At 40.6% G+C, this 12,939-nt stretch overlaps 1 long non-coding RNA gene across 1 annotated transcript; it reads right to left on the bottom strand.

Annotated features, from left to right (window-relative positions):
• Positions 1-1,602: 1,602 nt before the first annotated feature.
• Positions 1,603-11,813, bottom strand: LOC121719746. The gene is made up of 3 exons (XR_006034361.1): positions 11,804-11,813; positions 7,362-7,372; positions 1,603-1,754 (listed from the first exon to the last, which is right to left on the bottom strand). It is a non-coding gene; the product is annotated as an uncharacterized LOC121719746 (long non-coding RNA).
• Positions 11,814-12,939: the final 1,126 nt, after the last annotated feature.

Below are 12,939 nucleotides of genomic sequence, written 5' to 3'. Positions count from 1 at the left end.
CAGGATTTTGGATACAAATGTCTCATGTTGACAAAAGCTTTCTTAATCAGCAGTCTGGGTTCAGCTGCCATTTGGTTTCTGTTCCTGCCACCCTGTGGATAGATAGATAGATAGATAGATACTTTATTGATCCCCAGGGGAAATTCAAGTTGCGAAGTAAAAAGTAAACAAAAGACGTAGAAACAAACACTAAGACACGGAGCTGCTGAGTAGGCTGCCACACTTGACGGCGCCAGACTTTTACATCTCTGAATATAGCCTAACTCAAATAATCAGAAATATGTGGTAAACAATTATCTCAATTTCTTTTGTAATTTCAACTTACAAACTTGTAAAATTCAGTCGTAAGTTTCAGGACTTAACATAACATAAAAAGAAATTGTCTGGTTTTGCTTAAAAAAGACAGTCAACTTATTTCACTTTTTTTGAGTAATTTCAACTTGACAGTGAAAAACTCAAATATTCAAGTTAAATCATGAAATGCTAACTACCAACTAATCTAAGAACTAAGTATTGTAAGTGGTGTAAGATAGTTAGTTAGTTAGTTAGTTTCTATGTATTTGTCCTTAGAAAATTTGTTTTCACATACCATACAAGCCTCACAGACATGAAATACATAGATACACACAGTTACGGGTCTTAGCCCACCACCCTGCCACCACATCCCCCACCCACATAGATGTTAACAGCACATATATCACAACAGCACATATACATTACATTACACAGGTACAAACAGGAAAACCATCACCAGTTGGCATTACAGAGGAATGAGGGCGGCACAGTGATCCATCACCGCTGTGACCTGTTGTTTAGTGCTGCTATTGCAGAGGGCACAAAGCTTTTCCCAAAGCGTACTCGCTTCCACCCCATAGCCCTGTATCTGCGACTTGATGGAAGCAGAATGAAGAAGGGATTGAGGGGGTGGGTGGGGTCATTAGCGATGGTCTGTGCTCTGTTCTTGGTGAGTTTACTGTTGAGGTCTGATAGATTAGAGGTGTTAAAGTCCGCTCACAGGCCCCAGCTGTGGAGCAACTGGCTGGGGCATCTGCACCGTACGCCAGCGACCCGGGTTTGATTCCTGCCCTGTGGTCCTTTCCGGATCCCACCCCTGCTCTCTCTCCCATTCGCTTCCTGTAACTTTCCACTGTCCTATCATTAAAGGCATAAAAAGCCCCAAAAAATATACATTTTTGTTGCAACCATTCACTTAATTAGCTAATTCTCATTAGCACAAGTTTTAAGCCAGGTGGATCAGCTAATTAGTGAAATCACCTGTATCAACCTGGTCTCACAGGAATCCGTGAAATAGCCAGCTTAACTCAAAATCCGTGGTGGGCCCACGGAATCACTCAAACGGATTTCGCTCCAATGCAAGTTAATGACACTCATATCCCGTGGCTATTTCACAGATCCCCGTTTCAACAACTGAATGCAGATTTCACTCAATGGACGTTGTTATCTCATTGGGAAACACACTTTTGATTCATTCAGTTTGTTTTTTATTGTCTTCTATGCAATGCTTCTATGTGGCAACAACAATCCTTCAACAATCGTGAATATTTTGTTAAATGCACATGCAGAGGAGGGGCAGTGGGCTACGAGAGACAGCGGGGCGGGGTAAGGAAAGGCTGCGTGCGTAAAAAGCGCAGCTCAAAATCAGCTGGAAATGCATGGAATTGATCTTATATTTAATTTAAATTAAACATAGAATATTAATCTGTGGCGGCCAATTTTGATTTTGTGGCGCCCCGCTGATCCGGGGGGGCTGATCCCCCCGGATCAGCTGTTTCATTCACGTGTGCAGGACGTCTTCCGTCAACAACATTACGCGAGATTCCCATCACTGATGTAAAACCTTTTGAGCTTCGTTGATACAGTGTACTCATCATGCTCATGTAGACAGTAACTATATATTTCCTATTTACTTTTGTAATTAGTAATTTTGTCATTACTTTTACAATCTGTTCCCCTGTCCTTCCTGTTTGTTCGTGCTCGGCAGTCGACTGATTGCAACTTCATTACAAGATGGCGGCCAGCGGAGAGATTCTCTGAAGGTACTGCTTGTTTAAACAGTCTTTTTTAATAAACTTCCTGTGCACTTCCCAAGTTCTCAGTATCTCGTTTTAAATGTCAGGCCCCATAGAAGTCTACCAATGCAGTGTGGAGTTACTTGGGACATTTTTAATGGTGTAAAAATAGCGATTTAGCTGCATAGGCTACGCTATGCCCCCACAGCTAGCTGAAAACCTTATGCAAGTTCAGCGAAAATCGGCGCAATTCGGAATACTAGGGGGTGACCGAAGGTGCCTATTGGACACATGTAAGTACTCGGCAACATCTTTCAGTGCAGCTAAGGTCAATTTCACACCGGAGTTCTCCTTTAACGTCAGAATTGCTAGCATCAACGCCAGCAGCAACATTCGAGATGTTTTTAAATAACTATTCAGTTTCATTCATTTTGATTTAGTCTCCTCCTGTTCTCGCCTTTCTTTTCTCTTCTGTGTGCCACTTTTATGCTTAATAATTGCTGATTGCATTGCTGATTATTATAACTAAGCTACCAACACATCCAGAAGTAGCCTCACAACGTAATTTAATCACGAATGACAGGAAGTAAGATCACTGGAATAAACACATTTTCCCCATTCCCAGCAGGCCTTGTTCCTTTGTAAAAATGGACAATAAATAAGAAATTGAATAAGTAGCAGGTATTTTTTTTTATTTCTAACTCATATTGTAGCCTATGTTGTAACATCTGAACGTAAACACAATGCAAAAAATAAGGTCACCATGACTAATAGTTATAGGGCATTTGAGTGGTATAAATAGCTGTCAATCCTAAGCAAGGAATATAATGTAGTGTGAGAAAAAAAATGTTTGATATCCGAAAACTGGCAACCTAATTGCAGCTTATTTACAATGTTGCGCGATGAGCCTGTGTACTAACGGGAGGGGGCCCATATCGGGGGGCGTATATGGGCCCCCCTTTGAGCCTGGGCCCCGGTGCACCGCACCGGCTGCACCATCGGTAGCTACGCCCCTGATTTGAAAGAGACTGACATAATACAACTGTTTGTTGCATCAAAATAAAATGCAATGTAGTTAGCCAGAGCCTCTGCTAGCTAGATAGATTAGCTAATTCGGAACTCAGAATGTGCATATATGTATAACACGCTTCCACCTCATTTCTGCGCCAGCAAAATTTTGTGTTTAGGGCTCAACATTAACTTTCTGAAGTACTTGCCAACTGGGCAACAGACATTGGCTTTTGGATACCACATTAGCAGCTAGCAAAGCCAAATTGTTTCATCCTGTATAGTTCATGCTACTACTTGAAGTTAAAGCGTTTATACGTCTGGCAAAGTTTATATTGCTCATTGAATGCCAAGCTGTTTTCGGAAGCTTTGTCCTAGAGTGCCAGCAATCTTGACCATTTTTGTACAGCCACAGCATATTCTGTGTTATAGCTATGAACACACAATGGCTTGTTTAAAAGGTGAGACTTTAAGCTCTCAGTGGGTACAAACCGTGTATTTCTATACACCTCTGTTCCTGAGAAATCGCAAGCTAAATAGTGGCTATTTTTTTTCTAGAAATGGAGATATAACGTCTTTGAAATATGAAGTGTTGCCTGTAAACTTTCCGGGAAGTGATCAGAAAGACCTGGCGAGACTGCCACCTAGTGATAGACCCACGAAAATGGCCTGGTTTAGAGCTGATGTGCATGCGTCACTGATTCGACCCAAAACGGCAACCGAGTTATGATAAAATGTCCAGATTGTGCGTTTTCATGAGTTTTCGATCGTCATATATTTCATTTCCATTCATCACAGAGTTCCCAAAAGCACATATAAGGTGTGTTAGAGTGTCTAGTTTCGTAATTTTAAAAAAAGCTAAAAACTTTTTTGGCACTCAATGAGTTAAGAGCCAATCTCTGTCTCTCTCCCTTACTACTTCTCTCTCTCTTACTGCTTGTCTCTCTCTCTCTCTCTCACACACTCACCCTTTCATTCTCATATGTATAAGTATTCCAAGATTTTTATTTTCACAAATTTGAAAGACACTAAATTGTTACTTTATTATTGTTAACCTAAAGAGCATCAGATTCTGTTGAATATCCAATTAGCATTGGGGGAACATCGAATCACTCCACATTTAACGTAGGAACAGCAAATCGCATAGTGTTATACTAGATACCCTGAGTTGGTCCCAAATATCAGTCTTGAAAAACTTGTTTATTACAGGATTGCTTTTATTACAACTGAGTTGAAAGACTGAACATGTTGTTTAATGGTTCAATCTTTCTAAACAACTGAGGAATTTGTATTTTTAAACAATAGCAATTCTAATTATGCTTTTCTTGTTGATTTTTTGCAGCCTGTCATGGGAGGGTTAAAAAAATGCCCTGCATGTCTTGCATCCATTTTTAATGGGTGCAAACTATGCCCAGTATGCAAGGCACCACAGCTGAGGCAAAAACACAAACAAACTAGGGCTGGGACAACGCGTCGACGTAATCGATGACGTCGATGCAAAAAATACGTTGACGCAAAATATGCGCGTCGATTCCTCAAGCATAACGTGTGCTGCTTAATATTTTTAATTTTACACCTTCAGTGTTTTCCATACGTTGACTAATCTGGGGCTGGGCGCCACGAAATCAAAACCGGCCAGCACACATTGATGTTCTATGTTGTACTATTTAAATTAAAGATAAGATAAAATAATTTCATTGAGCTGCACTTTTTACTCAAGCAGCCTTTCTGAACCCTTTCCTCACCCCGCCAGCTCTCTCTCGTAACAAGCCCGCTGCTCCTCCTCTGCATGTGCATTTAACAAAATATTCACGATTGTTGAAGGATTGTTGTTGACACATAGAAGCCCTGCATAGAACACAGTGGGCTAAATTGCTATTAAATCCGCTTAGCATCGTGACCATGCTGCGCAAATTTGTTAAAAACTGCTGCATTAAAGTTAAAGTAAACTCTGCTAAGGACTAATCACAACATAACTTAGTACATTGAGGAGACTAAACTAAGTTACAGTATGCAATCAAGCAGTATCTCAAAGCTAACGTTAGAATACTGTTTGGATGTCAAGTTTAGCATGCTTACTTACAGCTGCTTGTATTTCGTTACTCATGCAGGGCTCATTTAATTGACTCTGAATGTTTGCAAAATCCCGATGTAAATGGAAAGGTGTTTTCCAAGACTCAAAAGTGCTTGTCCCAAGGAGAAGTACGAACCGTTATTTGAACTAACTACGTTATGAATTGAATCCACACATCAGCAGCCTTTTAACTGTGTTAATGGTTTTTTTATTTTTTATTAAACTTTAGACAAACAAACAAGGCACTGTATAACTTTACAGGACACAACAAAACAAAAACAAAATAAAATTAAGACAAGGGGCTTAATTAACAACTAAATTGAAGACAGACAAAAGAGACACCAGGTGCAGGGCTTTTACATCCTTCACAAACATTAAAGATCTATACAAGGAGTTAAACTCATTCTTCCAACGGACTAAGCATGGGATAGTTTTAAAGAAATGACATTTATGGATAAAAAACTTTGTAACTAAAATCAAAACATTCAAAACAAAAGATACATTCCGCTCATCACATATACCAAATCGGATTACTTTCCAAGTTAATGGAGGGGTCTCAAACTTCGATTGGAGCCAGCACCACACATCTTTCCACAAAGTCTGCACAGGATTACATAGGAAAAACAGATGTTCCAAATTTTGTGTTTCTTTTTCACAAAAAGCACAACCGTTCACATCAAAGTTAAATTTTGACCCATATGCACATATTACCTACAATAGAATCATTATTTTCAGTTTCTCTTATTATTCCTCTTATCTTATCACAGTAATCTTCATTTTTTAACAAATGGGCATTAAACTTCCAATATCCTTTGTTTCTAAATTCCTTCCTTGTGGGTTCTAATATCAGATCTATAAAGCAATGATTGGTCAGGGGCGCTATGGAGATTTTAGATTGAGAAGTGCACTTCAGGATATTATCGCCCACCATCCAGTAATCTATTCTCGATTTGCATCCGCCATTAGGCTTAAACCATGAATAACTCTCAACTCTGGGATTAAATACCCGCCAAGCATCCATTAAATTGTTATCCGTCACAAAATTATTAACCATGTCATTACACTGTAACCTTCCTAAGCGAGGAGGCCACCTATCAACCCATTCATCTGGTGTCATATTCCAGTCACCTCCTACTAAAATATGATCAGTGGGATACAACATTTTCAGTTCTGCTATCACGTTAGTGATGTTCTGCAATAATCTTTTGTTCTGACCATCATTATTGTACCCATACACATTCGTGACAATAAGCAGCAAGCTTTCACTTTTCAACACCACTGTTTACCAGTGCCCCTCCACATCAGCTCTATGTGTTAAAATTTCCCCTGGACATCTGTTAAAGCATATAGCCACACCTCCAGAATGATTAGATCCGTGACTAAAAAGAATCGTATCACCCCATTGATTAGACCAAAAGGGTGCATCAGCAACGGAAGAATGAGTCTCTTGTAGAAACAAACAGTGAGATTTCTGCCCCTTATAGAATAAAAAAAGTGCCTTTCTCTTAACCCTTAAAGGTGTAGGTTTCTGAACATTCTAAGTTCCGCAACAATTGAAGGTTCTAAAATTCTATGTTGAATTTAATGAACCCAGATATTCTTTAGAACGTTCATTTCTCAACATTCCCATCACACCGGTGTGACGGTACTCCTTTAAGAGTTAACAATGTCTTTCAAAGCCCTAACATTTAAAGAACCAAATTAAATTTTAACATTCACCATGAATAGTAACACTAACAGACAAACCAACAATTAGACAAAACTTGTCAATGGTTATGGTTATGGTTATGGATTTAGCAGACGCCTTTGTCCAAAGCGACACATAAATACAAAACAACATAATAATATTTAAAATTGAACAGGGAACAGATTAAAATGTAGGTCAAATATAGTAAGGAGAATAGTTGTAGTACACAATAATATCAATTCAAGCAATAGTCTAATAAAAAGCAATGTAAAAAAGGGGAAAGGCAATAATAAAACAATAATGTCAATTCAATCAATAATATAAAAACAATGACATGCTAAGACTACATTAAGGAGAATATCAATAATAAACAATAATGTCAAATTAATTAACAGCCCAATTAAAATAAAACAACATTATATAAACCATAACACATAAGCGCTTAAACAACTAAGTATATGTTGAATAGGAATGTCTTTAGACCCCTCTTAAACGACCCAAAACTACCACAGGAACGGAGAGCACTGGGCAGTTCATTCCACCAACATGGAACCACATCAACCCACTCAGTAGCTAAGTAGCCTAAACGGTAACTTTTCATAAGAGCTCCATCCCTTTAAAATGTCCACTGTCCAACATATCGTTAAGCACATTAGCATTCACCTTTTGAGTTCATCTGACTTCCTCCAACCGCTTTCCATCAATATATCCATGGGGGCCTCGGAAGAAGGCTCGTTTACCCTCACACAGAGCTTGTTCAATTCGGGGCCAAAGCCTGTCTCTCTCTTCCCAATCCTCTCGTGGAAGCACTTCAGCAAAACGAATGCCATTTTCCTTGCAGACCGCCGCATCTTTGCTCAGACGCTAACTCTCTTCTTTCACTCGCATTTGGGTAAATAGAACTGTAACGTCCTGGATGTGTTTTGATGTGCAGTTCGGGGGCCTGTACTACGAACGGAGCTTAACCTACCCAAATGTAACCCAGGGTTACTTTGTTAAACCAGGGTTGACAAAACCTGGTTATCTTAAGTGGTTAATCGGTACTACGACGCTGATTATGAAGTTGATTTGTTGAGCCGGGGTTAACCTCATTGGAGTTTGTGCGCGTTCACATAAAAGGGGTGGGTTGCAGCGCAAGTCACCACTTTCAATGATGACGTGATCATCTTATTTTACGGATGAATTATTATGACAAGTTATGAGGAATTAAAACCCACTGTACGACAAAAATCAAATACGTCGGCAGTGAACAAAGCAAGGCTGTTGGCAACGTATTGCAGATCGGGTAGCCTAAATGCCTAAAAGTAAAGTTTTAGATAGATAGATAGATAGATAGATAGATACTTTATTGATCCCCAGGGGAAATTCAATTTATTCCCACATGTTCTTCAAATATGTGTTACGGAGGATTAGTAGCTTGCGGAATGTCTGAAATGAGTTGAAATAATTAAATAGCCTACTTTGAGTTCATAGAAAGGCCTACAGATGCAACCCAATTCAGAAGTGGGCATATAGATTACAGTAATAAGGATAATTGAATGTTTAAGTAGCCCCCATTGACTGATTTAGTGTATGCCTAATCCTGTTTACATTTCAGATGCAACACCATTGCCAAACGCACATGGCAGCAGGTGAAAATGAAACACAAAAACATTATTCAGAATAGTAGGTTTATATAGTTATAGCTTGAATTAATATTTCTTAATTATGAAAACATGTAGGCCTAGCTTATAGCCTTCACTTGGCCTCTGTTTTACAGCTAACAAGAAAAAGGTGTCTTTGAACACTACTGTAGGAGGAAAGGCACCAGCGTGTTTTACAGTAGCAGAAGAGTTGGCCATCGCAAATAATAGTGGAAGGCCGATTATGGAGGGGGTTGAGGGAGGCATTCGGTCGGATTCTGGTGCTGTGGAAATGTGTAGCCTTTATGTGCAGGGTACAGTAATATGACATTCAATTCAACAAGTTTGTTAAAATTGTGATTTTAATTTATTAGGCCTACTGTAGGCTATGTCCGATTTATTTTAGGCTATTCTTGCTCAGATTTTCAGCATACTGTAGGCCTATGTCCGATTTATTTTCGGACATAAAGTATTCTTGCATCACCGATGGAATACATGAATGTCCACGTACGGGCATTGCTATGAGACGTCTTCCTAGATCATCTGACAAAGATAACGAATTCCCTTGGCTGACAATATATATCTTCATAGAGAATATCGTCCGGGTAAGCTATATATATTTTCTGGCGGTCTCTAAAACCCCTCGCCCTGCGAAGAGAGTCCCTCACGATTTGCGCTCCAATGTCGTATGGATCATCTAGGTACGCCGACATGTCTCGGGAGAAATTGTTAGTGGAGGGGTGGTACTTATAAAGGGTGTGGTTAACGGAAACCTCGGGTTAACCAAGAACATAACCTGGTCGGAGCAGGTTTGAGATGCAGCGTAAATTGCCATGGCAGCATACCTCGGTTAAAACCTATCCACCTTTCGTAGTACGGGTTAATCGGGAAGTTACGCCACACGTGATCAAGTTACTCTCGAAGTTACCCAGATAAGCCAGTAACCCCGCTTCGTAGTACAGGCCCCAGGTCTATGTTAATGTTTTGTGTGCATTGTATTGTCTCTGTGCCTTGCTGTGTTTTATGTTAACTGCCTGTAGAGGCGCTGCAGGGGGGGCGGGCACGCCTGAGCAGCAGAAAAGTTACAGTGTTGTTGTATCTGTTGTGTGAAGTTCGCGGGAGTTCTAGGAAAAAACAAGGACTGATATTGGCAAGTCGCGGCCCGTAATGGCGACCAAGTGCTGTACCTAATAAATGCTGGTTTATGAAAGTGGTTTCCTGTCCGAGTAACGGAGAACGTTACAGAACTATGAAGTGCCTGTTCTTCTTTTCTATCCTTTGCCCCAGCCTGTGCACAACATCCACAGCATCCTCCAACTTACCTTCCATGCATGGGGCGATAGCACCAAGGATTTGGATCATTTGAGCTCTGATATCTTCACCTGGCTGCTCTTTCAAACCCTTGATCCTTAAACACCATCTCATTCTGTATCGCTCCTGTTCTCTCACCCGCTCCCTGAGATCGTTGTTGTCTTTGCAAAGTTGTTCATTGCGTCTTTCCAGCTTCCTAACTTTCTCTTTGCATTCTTCCATCTCTTCTGCATTAAACTGTACAGCCTTAGCTAGGTTAGCAAGCGTAATGCTATTTTGCTTTGACTGCATAGTCAAATCAGCCAGCTGTTCATCTACTCTTTTTTCAAGTTTCAGTATCGCCTCCAGTATTGTGGTGTTGGATACCTCAGCGGTCTCACAAGCATCTAAGGATTTGGATTTTTTCTCTGCAGGTTTCAAATTCTTACTTGGCGTTGAAGGTGTGGAGTCTTCTCCGCGCTCCCTCTTACTTTGCACAGTTACCTCCATGGCATAGCCATGCTCAAACACATGGCTACTATCTTTTCTTTCCCCATTCGACAGAGGTCCTAGTTTTTTGGGGTCAGTTTTTGGCTTGACGCTTTTGTTTAATTTTTGTGCATTCATCTTGACAATATTTAGTGGATTTTCAGACAATAAACTAAATTTGGGATGATAGAGAAGAGCTCTGTAAAAAAGCAACTGCTCAGTCCGCCATCTTGCGCACCTCCAAGATTCTATCACTGTGTTAATGTTAATTGCAAGGATTCCCTCACGAACGTCTTAAAGTGACAGGCACTCAATTAGACCTATACACTACTGAACTTTATTGAATGCTACCTCTGACTAAGAATGCATTAGGCTACTTTGCACTTGTATAGTCTTTTATTTTGGAATCTTAAGAGCAATAAACATATATTGCAATGTTAAAGAATTCATGTTTAATTCATTCAGATATGTAAATAAACATTTATAAGTTGCTATTAGTCAATTAATGAGGAGATAATTGTATCGAAATCAAATCGGACTGAAAAAATGAATCGTTAGATTAATCGATGCATCGAAAAAATAATCGCTAGATTAATCGTTTATCCCAGCCCTAAAACAAACTAGAAAGCTTCAATGAAAAAAAGGAAACCTGGGTGGCCAACACCAAAAAGAATCAACTGATGCATGATGCTATTATTCTGGTATAATGTTCAGCTAATAACTTCTCATGGTCGGCTAACTCTCCTGTCATTCTAAGCGCTGAAAAATAATCTGGTATTTTTATGCAGCCCATGCACCACAAACCACGGAGTCTACCGGACATTAAATGAATTATCCGTAGTAAAATGCACTTTAGATCCATTTACGGATGATTGGGAGTACATTCGTTGAGTTGACATCAAAATCGTGTCATTCGGATGTGTTTTGAGAAAGTTCGATTTTACCGTTTTTAGTCAAAACTCGTTTGCCTGGAAGGGGAGCATACCTATGTTCCCCGGATCCTATGTTCCCCGCTTTGTATGAGACCGGGGAACATAGGACCCTTTTTTAAAACCCTAAACCTAACCCCGAGCGTGGAACATAGGACCCGGGGAACATAGGGATGACCCCCCTGGAAGTGACCCGGGCATGTCATTTCGCCACTACAAAACGCTATTTTTATACCTCTTCTACAGTTCCAAACAACATTACACTTACGTGGTAGTGAGTAGAGGGTCCCTAAAGCCAAACTGAAGTATCCTGATGTCTTTATGTGGTCGGATAGAGAGTCCAGAATGAATTTCATCAAGCCAGTACCTTTCCGGAAATGTTGTTCCTGCTGCAGCTGCCACCTTTAGGGGAAAGTCCGTAGGAGTCGAATGCCGAGTGTGGAGTAACACGCTCACGTCACGTGACATTTCAAAATTCCAACCTGTTAGTAAGCTAGGGTTTGCTGTTACATACAACTTCATTTGAATTTCGAAAGAAATACAGGACTATGTTTTAAAAAAAAAAAAAACACACTCGGCAATCAGGTCACTTCCAGGATGAACGAATTTTGACTAAAAACGGTAAAATCGAACTTTCTCAAAACACATCCGAATGACATGATTTTGATGTCAACTCAACGTATGTACTCCCAATCATCCGTAAATTGATCTAAAGTGCATTTTACTACGGATAATTCCTTTAACATTGTGGTTGGTATTACAGGTAACCCCAAAAGTGGCAATGATAGGACCATCTGTGTGCTTACCCCTAGTTATTACCTGTAATGTTTCTACTTTCAACTTTGACACCTCTGACACCCGCACAAGACACAGTCCGCGGGGCCTGCCCGTGCTGATTGCTGGGCCAGCCGAACCTCCCTTGCGGCCACTTGCCGGGACTCCCTCTCCTGCCGCGCCTGGAGTTGGGCCGCCTCCCGGTGTTAGTCATTTTCAACACTGAGTTTTGTTGTCTTCACACTACACTTGTGTTGGTGTTGAAGAAAGCAGTGTTCTTTTTTTTTACATTTTATTTTAACATTAACCCTCTAGGCGCCACTGTCGAGTTTACTCGACAAGATGCGGTACTGAATAAAACGGCCGATTTAGTCAAATAGGGTGTCATATTTCGTTCGACATCCACTCCACTAGGTGGTAGACATGTCATACGTCATCCCCGAGTCCGAAAAAGGTCATGGTTTAAACAAAAGTTTTGAGCTACAGCGCATTGAATCAGTGCGTGCAATACCGGAGCTAGTGTGCGTGTGAGCCACTTAGTCAGAGCGATATTGTCAACGTTAGCGAGTATTTGCATTAGATTATCGTCTAATGGCATCAAAAAAGTTTACCTGAAATGAAGTGTTGGGTCTTCTATTCGCGGACCCTGATTCTGAAGGGGAATATCTGCCTTCAGGAAATGACGGTGATTCGTTTAGTGAGGCTTCAGATGCGTCCCTGCCTTCAATGATGCAGCTGGACAAAGTGAGAGTTTACTCCATAGTTTAGCTTACACCAAGCACAAACGTTGAATCGTTTGCCCAATGTCACTGGTGGGAATAATGTTTCACAGGTTCGGAGTGTTCATCGGGAAGTTAGCAGGGTGTTAGTGGTGTGGCGAACAAGGCTGGAGGTAGCCTAATAGCGCTAGCTTCTGTCTTTTGCCTCTCCACAATCGCGGCGACAGTAACGTGGTGGAGCCTTTGTCTAATGCGACTGGGTATGTTAGACGAGGTCGAAGTGCTCATAGGAGAGTTAGGGGGAAACGTAGTGGCAG

This window comes from Alosa sapidissima, chromosome 9, assembly GCF_018492685.1.
Source record: "Alosa sapidissima isolate fAloSap1 chromosome 9, fAloSap1.pri, whole genome shotgun sequence".
In the NCBI taxonomy this organism is placed as follows: Eukaryota; Metazoa; Chordata; class Actinopteri; order Clupeiformes; family Clupeidae; genus Alosa; species Alosa sapidissima.
This window is presented reverse-complemented; position numbering and strand designations above follow the sequence as displayed.